The sequence below is a fragment of the Pongo pygmaeus genome, chromosome 5 (genome assembly GCF_028885625.2).
Source record: "Pongo pygmaeus isolate AG05252 chromosome 5, NHGRI_mPonPyg2-v2.0_pri, whole genome shotgun sequence".
In the NCBI taxonomy this organism is placed as follows: domain Eukaryota; kingdom Metazoa; phylum Chordata; class Mammalia; order Primates; family Hominidae; genus Pongo; species Pongo pygmaeus.
In genome coordinates, this window is record NC_072378.2 from 70,871,951 (window position 1) to 70,889,898 (window position 17,948).

The window sequence follows — 17,948 nt, forward strand, 5'->3', positions numbered from 1 at the left end:
CATAAATGCTTCTTAAAATCCTATTTTCCTTTCCTATCTACTTTGCCTGCATACCATGCAGCTATTCCCAAGTATTTCTTTTCCATAAAATTCCTTCAGCCATTCTAGGTCATTTCTCTTTCTCTCCTCTTTTAATTCTGCATCATGAAAGTTTAAATTGCTGTTTGGCACAAAGTTGGGAACATGTGTATGCCAAGTTTGCCATTAATGTTACCTATTTCTATCACCAATTGTTGACAGACACCAGCCATCACTTTTTAGCTATATTTTAAAGCTATATTTGATCAAACCCCTAATCAACACCTGTTGGAGTGTCGGCCCACCATGCAAGCACTCCCTTAGCTGCCTCCCTCCATCATACTGAGGGGCTCTTCGTAGTCACTTTCTACAACATTATCATTTGGGTCTGGTTACAGATAATTAGACCCAGACTCAAAGTGGACCAATCGGAATATGCTTCCAGAGAATTTTCAAAATAGGACCAAGGGATAACTTATCTTGCAAGCTGGATATGTAACTTGTAAGCTCAAGAACTGGCAGAAGTCAAGAGGAAACACTCATGATTTTCAGAGTGGGGCTACCCCTCTTCTGGCCTCCATACGTCTGTTAGAAAGGTTGAAATGACATCCCTTCCACATGAGGGGCGAGTCTGCCCCTCGAAGGCTTTTTGCCCCATTTGCAGAACTTAGCAGTAAACCCAGGTACTCAGTGCAAACCTAACCCTGTATAGAGTCCATTATTCCATCAGCAGGCGTCAAGGGGGAGACCGAACTATCTAGGCTCTCCTTCAAGATCCTTCTCTTTCTTTCTTAATACTCGTAGCTTCGATGGGCCCAACAGGAAAACTCTTACCATTCCTGTTTATGTCAACTACCACTGGAAGCTGCCATGGTGCTATACTTTCCTTTTCTAACTCCACCTTCAACCTTCCCTCAATACCTAAAATCCTTTCACTGTGCCCTCTGGAGCTTTTGCTTAGTCATCAGCATAAATCTTTGTCCCCAGTTTCTTTGCTGATAATATTCCTTTGATGTTGTTGATGTAGCTGATATCTGGTTCTTCCCTGAGGTCATGTTTTCCTTCATACCTTGGTCTTGGGAGGGGGCATAGATATCTTTCTTGCTCTTCACTGCTGCTTCTAGACCTTTGACTCTTTCTCTGTTCTAAAAATCTCTGGGACTGAATTTCCTATCAGATTCTAGTATCTACTCTTTGCATCAGTCATTGACTAGCCTCTGCCTCACTGTCCTTCTTTCTTAAAGACTCCCAGATTACTGCTGGTCTCCAGAACACATTCCCGTCACATTCCTCAATGATTTCAAAACTCCAACTTTCTGGCCTTTCAGGAAACTGACCTCTTCTCCACTCATAAACTTCCTTTTAAATTCTCAGTTTCCTCTTTTCGTAAAATAGATATAATAATGACTTCGTCTTAGAATTATAAGAAGTATTAAGAGATGTTGAAAAAACTAGCTACAAAAGGCTGCCTGAAGTTGAATCTGAATGACTTACCATTTTTAGCTTGGAAAATGTGCCTTAGATAAAATTTCATGCAGAGGGCTAAAGTATATAAAAGTGGAGCTGCTTTTGTCGAAATGAGGGAGGTGATGAGAATGGAGAGTTCTGTGGAGCATGGCCAGTTAAGTATGGAGGCCCTAGAACAGAATTTCTAGAGCTTGGCCCAGAACAGGTTGGAAACCACTGAACTTCAAGCTGTTTAATTCTTGATCTTTTCTGTGTATGACCTACATATCAATTAGAGTCATTTACCTAAAAATATACTTTATTGCTTCATAAACACTTTTTCAGAAAAGAAAGATTGAACTACTAATCTTGGCTATTATGGGTAGTTAATAAATGAAAGTTGGTCCTATGATAAACTTTTTGGTATTTTTGAAAAACTTTTATATATGAAAAACAATAGAGTTAACTTTTTCTTCTTTAAACTTTGAAACAATCAAATTTTGGGGATTGGAGCTTGAAAATGTTTATCTCTTATGTTAAATTACTACACTTCCTTATGTTGGTTGATCATTATATAATGTATTAGAGTTTATTTTTTGCCTTGCCTGGAAAAATTTATATAAGGTGTTCTTAGCTTATCTTTTTTTTCAGGTACAATTATCTTAATACCTTTTTAATTGGCTAATGTTGCTTTATCCTGATGATTTTGGTGACATATATTTTATTATGAAAACTTCAAATGTTTTAGCAATAGAAAATATGTAGATTAAAATTAACATGATCTAAATAATAATGTGTAACTAACTGTAGAACAACCATACCTAAATTTTGTTAGTAATTCATATTTTTAAACTATTTACAATACATTTAAACTTTCAGCAGTTGAAAATACCGCACACATTTTCCTTTTACAACTGTTTTGGAAGAAAACACTCATTTATTCAATAGTACGTCCTTAGGAATTCCAGAAATATTAATGTCCTTAGTAAAAATGGCTATACCTAGTCAGTCATTAAAGCCATCTTTTGATCACAGAAAAAAAAATAGAAACATTCTATTCTGTTCAGCTCTGAGTGATAAGAAGTTACTATTTTAGAATACTTCTAAAACAGGTTTTAGTTTTGTAATGTTTAATGTTCCTGTCAAGAAAAAGAGTGTCAGCTTTTTGGACAAAGTGCCAATAAACAACATGAAAAATATGTTGTTTTATTATTACATCATTAAAAAACTATAGTTCTTATAACTGACAACTCACTGTGAACATATATTACATTGTAACATAGATTAATAGTATCCTACAATAGTTTTATAAGAATCTATCTTTTGATAGATGTATTTAAAATGATACATTTAAAAGTTGACATTATGTAACAAATAACATTAATCCAAGTTTGCCATGTAAACACTACTGTAAGCACATATCCCTCTTGAAAAGCATTCATAGAGATAAAAGAATTATAGAGTTTTAAAAAAGACTGGCATTGAACTTTGAATTTTAAATACAAAAGAACAAATACCAGTTATAATAAGTAGAAATAGGCATAGAGAAGATAATTTCAACACCTAAAAACAGATTAGATCATAAAAACTAACATTAGTTAATGGATTATAACTAAGCAATATTTTGCTTTAAAGGGAAGGCGGGGAGAAAAGTTGACCTTTTGTGTTTGTTTGAGTAAATGTATATTTGGCACATTTCCAAAAAGATTTTGGGTGGAAGAAAATAGCTACAAAGAAGCCTATGTTTAAATATCACAGTTGTGACATAAACTGACAAACACCAGGCCCTTCAGCCTGTCACTCTCCTAGCTGAAGAAGACAAAGCAGGGACCTGAGTGAAGAGTGGCAAGTCCGTCAGGACGCACAATTTTCTGGCTTTTGTCATTATGTCACACATTGTATTTCTTTTAAAATATGCTTTTTTATTTTATACAAACCTTTCACAGATCTGGGGCATGTGACAAGCAGCCTAGAAAATAAAAAAATAAAAACAAAGGCAGTGGTGAAATTTAAAAATATATCCCTTAATCAATCACGTTAGGTGACACAAGACATGTCAGTGTGGGCAGCATGCTAATGCTGCTGTTAGGGAGACAAGGAGAGGAGCAGAAGACTTTAATGACTACACTTTTACGTTTTTGATCTGTCTGAAATCAAGCTATATTTTTGTAGTTTATTTCTATCTCAATATCTCTACCAACATCAGTTGGTGAAAGTAATGAGAAACAATAGGTCACAGATTGCAAAAAAAAATTGCAGCATAAAACACTATGTTTGGCCATTTCACCCAGTGTTTATTCCTAATATTTTAGGAATGATTGCCTGACCCAGAATAGTGTAACTTTGTTACTGAACACCAAAGGGTAGAAGCATCCGCTCTGGTAATGACATCAATCATCCCTGAAACACTTCTTAGATTTGGCAATTCGAATGCCCATTCTCTGGCATAGAGTACTGTATACAAAGTAAGAACCTGACACATACCTGACCAAAATTCACTCTTGGACTTTAACGTAGGAAACAATGAATTACTTAGGTCTTTGATCTAAAGGCCTCAGTTATTCAAATCACTATAATTGCAGCTATCAGGACTGTATTCACAACTGACAGAATAAAACTCAAACTGACTTAGGGCATTTATTGTCTTATGTTTCTGAAAACTTTAGATATCTGCAGCCAGAGGCCAGATCCAAGCCACCAAATGATGTCATCTAGTATCCCTTTTTAAATCTTTTGATTCTGTTTTCCTGTGTTTCCCTCTTTATCACATTGGTTCCTCCCATGCACTGGCAAAAATAGTGACTAGCAGATCCAGGCTCACTTCCTAGCAACTCGGCAACCCCAACCAAAAGAGACCTTTTTTTCCCAAAAATTCCAGCAAAATATATCAGATCACATTCATTAGACAGATTTGTTTTATTTGTTCATCTTGAACTAATCATCATGGTCAGAGGATGAAAGAGCTGATTAGCTGGGCCTGTGTCACATTCCCGCCATCTCAATATCTTGGAGGAGCTGGAGGGCCTGGGGAGGGATGAATGTTTGGACTAGGTCAAACTCACACAAACAACAGGTTGAGAGTGGGAGAGCCTGGTTTGCCAATGGAAAATGACTACCCAAATAATCTAACCTTATTATCCCTAGTGTGACTCATCCTTTTTATTTTCAAGATGTCTTTGGACGTCTTTCCTTAAAAGAACCACATCTGATTAGTTAAATAACTCTCAAAATGTTCCAGAGCTTCACTGTACAAATAACCGATTTACAAATTTCTGTATTTTACACAGGCACAAATCAGTACTGTTTGCATGAATCCCATCAATTAAGGATTAGTTTCTACTCTTCATATATTTTACACCCTTGTGAAGAAAACTTAGCAAGCCACACAGCTGTGTGTAACCAGACCAAGTATTCTATTGAATGAATGCAATCTAGTTATTGTTCCTTTTGTATACGTAATACAGTCCTTTACTCATCTTAGCTAAGTGAAAAAAAAGAGGCTGTGTTAGTCTGGATCCAGTCAGGAGAAAGCAACCATGAAGTAAGTTGAACAGGGAAAGTTTCATATAAAGAATTATTAACTAGAACAGGGATTAGAATACAAGGGGTTGGGCAATAAGAACTGGAAAGAATTGGAAAGAATATATGAATAACAGTATAAGGAGAGACTGCTCTCGGGCTGAGAGAGCTCAGGTTGGAGCGCGCCTTCAGGCTGAGAGAGCTCAGGTGCTAGATCCAGACTTGGTTGGGAAGGATCACTTCCCTGGCTCACTGGCTGACAGAGGAGCTGCTGTGGTGTCTTGTGGGCAGAACTTGTTGGCAATCCACCCTCCAGAGAGCCGGAAAAGCTGTTCCTGGGGAGTTAGTTCACAGGAGGAGCTCCATAACAAACCATATAAAGGGACAGTGGGCGAGGAAGCTGAGTGCGCTGACTACCATACCCTGCAGGAACTGCACGCAGGAGATGCCGCACATGCCACAGGAGTTGGAAGTGCTCTGCTACAAATTCACTGCGTGGGAGGGGAGGGTTGCTGGAAAGAGCTACTGGCTGCTGAGTGCTGCTGACTACTGTAGACTGCAGAAACTGGACATTAGTGATGCTGTGAGTACCATAAGCACCCAGTGCTGGAACCTGCCGAGTGAGTACCCTGGAACCAGGAAGCAAAATTCTTTTTCTCCTGCAGTGTCTCTCTAACACCTTCTACTCATAAAGCTTCAGGGCCAGCTGATGTATATATATATTTAAAGGGCCCAAATCCGTTTTTATAGCCGAAAAACCAGGTGAATTTGGACCTGAGAGGCAATAAATAAATAATCAGCACAGAGGTATTGAAAAGCCATATTTTGACACTGGTGCTGTAATACTATCTAAACTATGCATATCTTTTATTTTCCTTATTTTCTTAAGTTTCTCTTCTTATTAAGATAGTGAGAATAAACATATAATTCCATTCCTCAGGCAGTGAGTGCATCGATGATTCTAAACATCACTTGGCCAGCTGTGGAGGAAGAATTCGTGAGAAGCCGTCTGAGTAGCTCTCAGAAGCAAGCATGAAGTTCCAGACAATTTTAATTTTATATAGTAGTTTTCTTAACAACCCATGGGAAGTTATTTACACTTTAAATTTAGAGAAACTGATTCTCAGAAGGTTTTAATAACCTTTACCATATATTCAACTCAGCTTATGGTAGGGCTAATTATTAGTATATATTAAATTTGGGGACGTAAAAACAATGGTTCTTAAACTTCCAAAAATGTTATTTTGATTTTCAAGTATAATATACAAGCATATTTTAAGTGCACAACTTGATGAATTTTCAAAAACTGAACCCACTTGTGTGACTAGTACACAGTTTCATAAATGATTAAGGTGCTAGAAGCTCTTTTCAGAATCCAAAGAAAGTTGAAGCCTCTTGTTCTAAAATAGGCACTAACACAAAACAATTAGCTTGAAATTTCAAAATTTTCACAGAACAGCAGGAAAGAATGCCCGTGTTTATTTAATAATAAAATCTAAGTAGATTTTCCCTACGAGAATACAACAGCCTAACTCATTTGGTTTTAGTTTCTTAGTTCAAAGAACAGGAACAAATGATAATACAGTGCTAACCTCATTGATTTTTGATATCACTAAATAATTTATGTTGAGTTTTACATTTTAATTGGTAATACATATTAAATAATAAATTGGTACTAATTATATTGCCTTGATTAAAAAGTAATGGATTTTGTTGCTGTTTTTCATAAAAAATATATTAATATATTTTTAGATGAATACAAATTTTTCTCAGAAGATAGTTGAGAAATTATCTTCATTTTTCTAAACTGGATTTTTGGCTCTTTTTCAATTTCAACTTACAATTAATCATATACACTTTGGAAGAAATTAATCACAGGTAGAAACTGTAACTGTCTATAGATTAAATATATAAGAATTTAGGATTATATTCTAAATTCTTCAATATTTGGACCCAATCGGACATTTTCTTTTTTTTTTTTTTTTCCAATCGGACATTTTCAATTCAAGAAAGCATAGTGTATTAATCATAAACACATTATTGACTGGGAATTATTACTTTGGCCACCAGATGGAGCCAGTATTGTTTCAGAAATGCAATGAATCCTGATATTTTTCACATTTTCCCACTCTAACCCAACCTAAAGGTTTTAAATTTGCTTCTAAATTTGGTCAGGAATTACAGAACTACTATTATTAATAAAATATATTATTATTATTAAAAGCTATAATCATTATTTTCTATAAACAAACACCTAAATTTCCTATGTGTAAAATGAAAGAACTGTTTTTGGTACCTATTAGATCTCTTCCTAATTTAGAATTCTCTAATACATGCTGAGAATATTTTCATAGTACCATTTAAATTCCATTATGCTACCTTGATGGCATTCTTTGATATTTTATTATTCACAATCATGGAAGTCACTACCGATATTATAAATGAGAACTTAAAGCATACATTAGGTAATAAGATGGGGAGAAACAGAGGTGGAATAGAAAAGATTCTTACTGGTATTTATTATGAAAGTCCACTGAATGTCTAAACAAAGTTCAAAATGTAGAGCCACCTGGTCCAAGAGAATGTAAATTTGTGTGTCTATGGTCCCAGTCTGAGGCCTCTGCAAGCTCTGAATAACCCAATGTCAATTCTCATCAGAAAGATCTAGGGAGGTAACACTGAAATGTTAAAGTTATTTGCAAAAGTTGGAATGTTTAAACATTATCCTCTGTTCAAACTGGATTTTTAAAAATTTGATATTCATGAGAACTTATGATATATTGAAGAAAACACATGTTCATATATGCATAAATGCATGTATGTATGTATCTCTCTAATGTTGGTTTCTCCTGTTCCTTTGTTTTCCTTTCCCACGTTTGGTGCATAATAAATACCTATCTTCCAAGCAGTTGATTCACATATGTATATTCTTAATATTTCAACCTAACTCTTTTGGTTTCTCCTGTTCCTTTGTTTTCCTTTCCCACGTTTGGTGCATAATAAATACCTATCTTCCAAGAAGCTGATTCATATATGTATATTCTTAATATTTCAACCTCACTTTTTTTGTCACATACGCTAATGAAATCATCGCTGATACCATATTTGAACATGAAGTTGCTGGTGAAAGGGAAAATTTGAGCTGAGAGAAGAAATACCCTCACAGTAACAGAAAAGAGTTAATACAAAATGAGGCCATGGCAGCATTTTAGGAAGATTGTGTACACATTGGTGGCCAGGTGGTGACAGAGCTCAGCAACCTTTCAAAGCCAGTAACTCAGGGGAGTGGAATTCACACAATTAGTCTAAGCATGTAGTGTGAGAAATGATTTGACAATATGTGAAAGGCAAGAACAGGATGCTGTAATTGATTTCACCGATAAGAGGGCAGAAGGGAAGTTGTAGGTGAACAATAAGAGAAGTTGAGCTTTTGATGTTATATAAACTTAATGGGCATAGTTCAGAAATGGCATGTGGTCTCTAGGTTACTGTCAATTACAATATAAAAATAAGGAATGGTTGCTGTTGCTAGGACTGTACCTAAATAGAATTGTGCTATGATTAGGCTAATGAAATATAAAATCTGTTTTGGGGACTCATTCTCTAAACGTGAAATTAGGGGGTGTGAGAAAGGATGAAAAGGAACAAGGAAGTCGAGCTAATGGCTAAGAATATAGACTCAGAGGTGTTATTGTGAGTTCTAATTCCTGCGCTGCCACTTTCAAGGTGGATGAATTCAACTTTCTACATCTATGTTTTCTTATCTGGAAAAATGGAATGAAAGTGATATTATTGCAAGCAGTTGTTAAGATTAATTGAGATTATATGAAACAATAGTCCTCAATTTGTGATATATGCTTGGTAATGTAATGATAATGGTAGTGAATAGTATTAATATCTCCAGATTATTTTTTTCCAGGAGATACTTGGATGGCACTGAGCAGCAAAGAACACCTCAGAGGAGGCAGTTTATCCTATTTACTTACTGGAGGAAATAGCAAATGGCTAAGATTTGCCAAAGGACTAAGTGCCTCTTACTATGGCAGGAAAAAGTATTCCATTCAGGTAATGAAGTCCCCTGGGGAAATACTAAGAGGAGAAGAGCTGCTACCATCCAGGATATACATTTTCTAAGTGGCTTGCCTGTGGGCCCACTTTCCTGTTTAGTAGCGGGGATCCTTCAGAAATGTTGCTCAAGGACTAGGAAGATTGGACAAATGTCCCACCTACTGTATCTGTCTAAATCTTTATAGCTTGGGAAAGTGTCTAATTCTTAACAGAGCATTTCATTGATAAGGAAATTTTACTTACAAAGGAAAAAGAAAGACACAAATATAATTATCTACCAGAAATATAGTTCTGCTAAAAGTAGAATTTCTGAAAATTCTTGATTTTTCATGAGGACTTTTGATTGCTCAGAAGGTAGAAGGAGCAATGAAAAGATTAGAAACTTCAGAGTTTGGACAGGTAATGTGCTATGGATAGCAAACAAGTAGATGGCAAAGAATGGGTCAGGGAGGAGTTCTGGCACTTGTGGGACCCCAATTATTCCAGTCATGAAGGAGAAAATGTGAGCCTGATTCATATAGAAGCCCCATAACTACAGTGGGATACAAGCTAATGGAAAATGACTTATCAGGGGTTTATAAATATGGGGTATGTCCATTGGTTTGGAGTCTTGGTCTTTAAAAAACCTAAGGAGCAACAATTTATGATGTCATATTGGAAAAACCAAAGTAAACTTATGAACTTTAAAGGAATATTCTCTCCAGGTCTATATGAAAAGTGGCCAAGAGGAGCAGTGGTGTATTTGCCCACCACTGACATGGGAATCCACATAGCTATGTGCACAGATTTGGTCTCTTATATTGTCTTCACAGAGAAATGCCAGCATTCCTAGGGAAGTAGCTGATTCCATATCTTAGGCAATGGAAAATTCAAAATAAGCAAAGACCATCTTACTATTGCTGGAAAGCAAGAAATCTTTTCAAGGATGTTGGGGGTAGTGCTAAAAAAATAAAAGGGCAGCTTAATGAAGCTCCTTTTGATGAAGTTGTGACAATCCGATTTGAGTTAATGGAAATAAGTGTTTTTTAATTCTTGAAAATTTAAGAAATGTCAATATAAGGGGCACAATAATTCGAAGAGAAAAGAAAATCTGTTTTAATGTTTATTTTTTGTTTTAAGTTCTGGGGTACATGTGCAAGATGTGCAGGTTTCTGACATAGGTAAGCATGCGTCATGGTGGTTTGCTGCACCCATCAACCCATCACCTAGGTATTAAGCCCAGCATGGATTAGCTATTTTTCCTAATGCTCTCCTACCCCCCATGGCACCGCCTGACAGGTCCCTGTGTGTGTTGCTCCCTTCCCTGTGTCCATGTGATCTCATTGTTCAGTTCCCACCTATAAGTGAGAAGAAATAAAAATTTAATGGTATTTGTTGTATTGTCTTTAATTAGTAGAGAATATTTATATATGAATATCTTGATTTATTATTAAATTTATATTTATAAAGTATAGATATGCATTTCTTTTATTCTATGTAATTAGGAAGTGAGTGAGTCAAATAGATGTGAGAAATGTAGTAACTGGACCAAGAACTTTTGGTACTACTGAATACATTGAACAACCAGATACAACAGGGTCCCACATTCAGAAGGGTTGGTTCACGCAATAACCAAGTAGAAAGAAATCAGCACTAGGGGTACTAAGACTGCTAATTAACTAACAAGAGATATAGGAATAAACAACTGAGCAAACCCTATGACTTATTTTCTATGAGATAAAACCTCAATGGTGCCTCTAATAATATGCCATAACAAAACATATGTGAGTTTCTGATAATGTTAGCAGTTCAGGTCTATACAAAACGATGAGATGAGTTATAAAACACTGGCCATGCAAGATTGAAAAGGAAATGCAGAAGAGAATGTGAGATGCTAGGTTGCAAAAATCCTAGGTGAAAAAAATGAAGTTAAAAAGACTTAGTGAGCTAAAATATAAGATTTAACTATAAAAAGCAAAACAAACAATTCAGAGAGATGACTAGTAGCTCACATGTGACTCATTTTGGCAGAAGTAGGCAGATTCTTTGCCCAGCCAAAAAGCAATTGGTTGGTTACCCAAATCCTAGAACCTCAGCAAATCTGAGATGTTAACTGGAGGAAGAGGAAGCAGGTTCAGTTTCAAAAACATGCTATCATACAAGAAGGTATAAAAACAAAAATGAGAAAAATATAAAATAATGAAGAAATACTGAGAAAAAATAAACTCAGAGTCCAGCTTTTTACAAAATAGGTGTAAGTGTAGCAATACATTTTATACTCATTGGATTTGTACACATTTTGTCTCTTGTTTTTGGAGTTTAAAAATATTCAAAAGAATTAGTCATAGTAGAATTATAATTATTGTTAAAATAATGGAAGAGATTTTAATTAAGTAAAGCTTTAATCAATGTTTAACTGTTTAAGGAAATTTAATTTTCATAGTTTTGGAAATGAAGTATAAGTTTAATAAATTGGACATTAAATAAATAAAAAGTGATGGTAAGTGCTCTTTTCAAATAACAAAAAGCCCTCCCAGATATTAACTAAGCTAGTCATTAAGTTAAATTAATAAAATCTTTAATTTAAACCAATAATTTGATTCCAACACTGCAGAAATAGGACTACCAGAAACCAAGTAGTGGGCACTGTCATTAGTAACTGGCCTGGTGTTCACAGTGGGGTGGGAGAGTGGGTCAGATTGGGGGTGGAACAAGGAATGGGACTACAGGTAGAGAAGCTTCGCCCAGTGTTATACTTTCTGCCATTATTGGTAGGAATTGGTGAGAAGTGGTTTGGGAGGGTGGCTTCCTTTTCATAAAAAAAAAATATTTCAAGAATGATTTAGGAAGGATTTCTTTTTTCTCTGTCTTTTGGAATAGTTTCAGCAGGATTTTGAAAAATAAAGATATACAACCAACCAACAAACATGAAAAACATGCTCAAAGTCACTAATCATCAGGGAAATTCAAATTAAAACCACAGTGAGATATTAGGTTGTTGCAAAAGTAATTGTGGTTTTTGCAATTACTTTTAAGGCAAAACCGCAATTACTTTTGCACCAATCTAATACCACCTTACTTCTGCAAGAATGTCCACAATTAAAAAGTCAAAAAACAATAGATGTTGGCATGGATGTGGTGAAAATTGAACACTTTTACACTGCTAGTAGGAATGTAAATTAGTACAACCACTACGAAAAACAGTATGGAGATTTCTTAAAGAAATAAAAGTAGACCAGCCTGACCAACATGAAGAAACCCTGTCTTGACTAAAAATACCAAATTAGCCAGGTGTGGTAGCCGCGCCTGTAATCCCAGCTACTCGGAAGGCTGAGGCAGGAGAATCACTTGAACCCCGGAGGCGGAGGTTGCAGTGAGCTGAGATGGCGCCATTGCACTCCAGCCTGGGCAACAAGAGTGAAACTCCATCTCAAAAAAAAAAAAAAAAAAAAAAAAAAAAAAAAATTAGTAATAGCTAAAAGTAGAACTACCATTTGATCCAGCTACCCCATTACTGGGTATCTATCAAAAAGAAAGGAAGTCATTGTATTAATATAAAAAAGATACATGCACACACGTTTATAACAGCACAATTCACAATTACAAATACATGGAAGCAACTTAAGGGCCAATTAACCAATGAACGGATAAAGAAAATATGGTATACATACACCATGAAATGCTACTCAGCCATAACAAGGAACAAAATAATGTTTTCTGCAGCAACTTGCATGCAGTCGGAGGCCATTATTCTAAGTGAAGTAACTCAGGAATGGAAAATCAAATAGCGTATGTTCTCACTTAAAAGTGGGAGCTAAGCTTGAGGACGCCAAAGTATAAGAATGTTATGATGGACTTTGGGGACTCAGTGGGGAAGGTTGAAAGGGGATGGGGGACAAAATACTACATATTGGGTACAGTGTACACTGCTTGAGTGACAAAAGTGCACTAAAATCTCAGAAATCACCAATAAAGACCCATCTATTTAACCAAAACATACCTGTTCCCCAAAAACAATTGACATAAAAAAATCATTTCAAGCTCTTCCTGAAGACGGGTAACAATAAGTGAGGCTTGTTCCTTTTTCATGTGTTGGTTCTCATTTATCTGAATGTGAAATATGGTTCTTGTGGGGCTAGAATATACGTAGGTCAGACGGGGTGAGAGGTGAAGAGGCAAATGCCAGGTCCAGCCACTCCCAGACATTATACAAGGACAGATCTGAGTGACAGGATTTTGAGGCATATTCTTGAAGCTGCCCTGTATTCTGCATGAGCAGCTTTTTGATTCAGATTCTAAATTTAATGCTTGATCTGTCATCCCGACAAACAGCATCATTACTCACTTTTCCGCCTTGGATTGCAAAGATTTTCAGCAGTTTGAATTGAGTAACAAGAAGATTCTTACTATTTGCTGCTCAGAACTAGTCTCAGGAATGTCAATCGTTATTTTTCAATATAAGAGGGCTGTGTGGTCAAAAAATTTTGGAAACTACTAGATGAAACATGATTAAAACTATTTTCTTTATGGTAAGACTTTCTTTGGGTGAGGACTCATTTGTAAGGTAGCCACTTGTAAGCCCGGGCCTCTGCAGAACATATTTTGGAAATTGCAGCTACTTCCGGTTTCCTTCCCATTCACAGTGCTCTGAAGTCTGGTTGGGGGCAAAGAGTGGATCAGTAAACAAAAAGTAACAAACAAGCAAAAAAGAGCCAAAGGTAAACATGATCTATTATTTGCATGATAGTGAATAACAGACAAAGCAAAATAAAACAAAACAACCTCCTCTCCTCTCCACTGGACAAGCAAACGGAAACAATGAAAACATGATCTAAGGTAGTAGAGACATCTGGCTTCACGAGGGTCTTTGTTGCTTGTGAAACATATGCAGGCACTGGGGTCTAGACCCTGCCTGCCCAGCTAAACTAATAGTGCCTTGAAGGATTATGTTGAGGGCTAAATGAGATTATACAATGTGAAATGTCGAATACAGTGCCTGTTACATGATAGATGATGTTCAAGAGATGGTAGCTATTCTTGTAATTTTCATATAATCACATTACATTAAAATGTTCTTTTTTGATATAATAAATGCCTTTGAAAAAATAAAATTTCTTCAAATATTTACACTATGAGTACAACCAGTGTCTCTAAATCTAGTTTACTGAAATTAAAGTAATACTGTTGATAAATTTCCCAAAATGTCTAGGTAAGTCTCAGTTTTAGATGCGTGCTTTAATTTGATTAAAGAAAAACTCCTAGCAGAGCCAGGATATGTTTAAGAGAGACTGTCCACTAAAAGGGTTCAAATTTCAGGGAAAACTCTGCAGCACAGGCATAGGCTCCACTGGCCCAGACTCTTCCAACTACTAGGGATTGATTGATCTCTCAGGGTTGTACTGAGAATATGGGAGCTCAGAAAGACTCAAGTACTAAACTGGACTAACAATGCATTTACAATAAAAACAATAACTGCTGAATGGACTAGGTTCCTAGATTCTTGTGTTTTCTGGCTGGTGTAGCCTTTCTCTGAAGTCAACATGAGAGAAGGCTAAATTGTTTTCTGAAGTTGGCTTGATAAGTGAATCACAGAAGGGAAGTAGCTTATAATGACAACTTGTTTGGTGTCTACCATGTGCCAGATGCTCTGCAACAGTATCTCATTTAATAGCTTCACAAACATTCTGTGCGTTTGGTACCATTTGAGCCCCATTTTACCATGGAGAAAACTGAGAGATAAAGTAAACTACCAATGAAGACATGGCTAGTAAGGCCTGAAACTTTTCAGGCCAAAAGCTTTGGCGTTGTTCTTGACAGCTGTCTCTCTAACATTCCACATCCAATCTTTCAGGAAATCATATTTTTCTCTCCTTTCGAAATATATCCAGAATGACTTCCTACCACTTTCATTACTTCCATCCCAGACCCTGCCACTGTCATCTCACACTTGAATTACTGCAGGCATCCTTACAATGGCCTACAGTAACCTCTTCTTTTGATTGTATCTCTTGCTACTTTTCCATGTCTTCACTCAACTCCTGTCACCCTGGCCTTCTTGACATTCCTCAAAAGTACCAGCAATGTTCCTATCTTTGAGGCAGTTGCAATAGCTATTCCCTGCATAGAGTGTTATCCTTCAGATAGCCACTTGCAGACTTCCTTGCCACCTTCAGATCATTTCTCAAATATCGCTTTTCAACAAAAACTCCTTGATCATTCAAATTAATTATATCTTGTTTCTTGTTTTCATTTTTGTAGTACTTATTTGGTTTCTGAAATACTATATGATTTACCTGTTATGCTTAATGCTTATTGTCATCTGTTACATAGAGTAGGGGGCTCTCTGTTTTGCTCACTGACACACCCTAAGTGTCTAGAAAAGGTATTTGGCACATAGTAGGTGCTAAGGAAATATTTGTATGGTGGATGAAAGGCTTACCAGATTGCAAAGCCCGTGATCCTTCTGCTGTATGGCCATCATCTCAGTGAAAGAGAACCAACCAGTCAGATATTCTGTTCAAAGACCCTCTTACCCAGAGACTTCTTAGATGAATAATACCAAAGTTTTTATTTCTAATTTTGCTTCTATAGCAGATCAGTACCTTTCTGACAAAATTTTCATTTATATAAAGAAAAATTTTTTAATATATAACAGCCAATCCTGGCATACTTGAAGCTAGTATCTTTAAGGTAATTTTGTGTATCTGTGTTTCCTGTTGAGAATCATCTCAGGTCCTAGTTTTTGAGCAGGGGCATGTTGCACAGCACACTGAAACTGCCAATTAAATTGCTGATATCCTAGTACCCATAAGCCATTGAAATGTACCAAATTTACAACGTTGTATTCAAAGTAAAGTTTACCAACACCTAGGAAAAACATTAATTTTTTTTTTGATCAAACCTTTTGTCCAGGTTTTTGGGTTGCTACATTTGGTTATAATGCACATTGGTAACAGTTTTCTTTGCATATTTTGAACAGATGAGAAAATTAAGGCACCATTAAGAAAAGTAAAACTAAGAGGGCAGTGAGAAAGAAAATGATATTTGAATTCCCAGCTCTGGCTGTGGCAAACAAAACAACAACAACAACAACAACAACAACAACAACAAATTAGCCTCTTTTCGTGGACTTCCCAATTAATTACATGAGCCAAATAAATCCCTCCCCAGCAAACTCCTCCACCATCCCACTGTTTAACAAAACTGGTTTAATTTGGGATTTCTTTCTCTTGCAACTGAAAAGTCCTGACTAATAAAACAAGGTTCCACAGTAGAATCACCTCAATGTCCTGCATCTCATTCAATTACATATAGAATTCATGTATAAAATAATGACCTGATGCTCTGAAATAAAAATCAAAAATCAATATTAATCAATTATGTTTTAGTTTCTTCTTTTGCCCCTTATCTTCTTCCCTCTTCTCTTTGCTTCCCATTTTTCCTACTCTGTTAGCCCGTCTTTATTCCAAAAGGTTTTAAACTGGCTGCATCCACTACATAAAAAGGAAGAAATGTGGATATTACGAGCAGATATTTGTGTCAATGATTATAACAACACATTTTCTGATTATTCTTCAGCTATCAAGAAATTAAATAAACCAGTATTCCCATTCCTCAAATGCCCTGTTATCTGGCTAACAAATTTTCCTAGCAAGTAAGGAGTCATTCCATCATTCCATAAGGTTTTGTTTTTTTTGTTTTTTGTTTGTTGTTTTTGCACTTTGCCACTTACTAGTTGTGTTACCTGTTTAAATTATTTAACCTTCTGAAACTTGGTTTTCTTATCCCTAAATGAGAATTATGAAATCTGCCTGGAACGCACCCAAAGTGTAATAATGTAATAAGACAGTAGATACTGGTCCGAAGTAGATGCTCAATAAATGGCAGTTATTTTTATATTATCTCTATGACATTACTTTTGCTCACTATTTTTAGAATCAGGAAGGAGAATGACATAAAGGTGTTCTTACTCAGTCTTTAAGAATAGCTAAGGAAAATAGGACATTGCTAAGTAAGCAAGAAAACTCCTGTTCCTGTTTCATGCTTACACTTGCAACAATGTAAAAAAGCTAAAAATTAAGTTTATTTTATGGTAACCTCCCAATTTTCTAGCCCTGTACCAGTGATTTCCTATGTTTCTCTTATTTTAAAGATTCGATCTGAAAGATAAAACCAGTGAGGTGTATCGGCGGAAGCGACAAAGTCCTAAGGGAAAGAATGTTCTTTACTCCCATGCAGATTCAGCATCCCTTTTCTATAACAGAGCAAATCGAGCTTTACTGGGTTAGCTCCACATTTGACTGTAGATACTGTCCCTTAAGCTAGATTTTTACCAACCACAATAATGGCATCTATTTCTCTTGCATCATTTCCATTCAACAAATATACATATTTTCAATGGCCTAAAACTCCAAGTATGCAAAGCATGCAGGCAGGAAGGGTGAAAGAATGCTGAAAGAGGATTGTGAAGCAAACATGGCATGACTTTGTTTTATCGGTTTTTCTTAGTCAGTCTCTTTTGGATGTTTTTTTTTCTTCTTCCAGTGACTGATTAAATGTTCATGTCTATAGCAATGAGGACCCTTAAAATTAACTGAATATCTTAAAGTACAGAGTTTTTCATAACCATGCAATATGTCTTGAATTACTCTTTTATTTTTCTCATAATAGGTATCAGTACAAAAATAATGTTTTACATTTGCACAGTGCTCAGAGATTTACAAAATGCCTTCATGCACTTTATCTCATTTTATCCTTCTAATAAAATAATAATGGAGGTAGAGTTTGCCTGCATCTCTCTCTCTGTTTTAAAGTTGTCAAATTTGAGGTTTAATGTGTGTAAATATTTGGCCAAAGGTCACAAAGTGTGTAAGTGACATATTTGGTATCGATTTCTGGGCCTAAGTGCAGCACCGTTT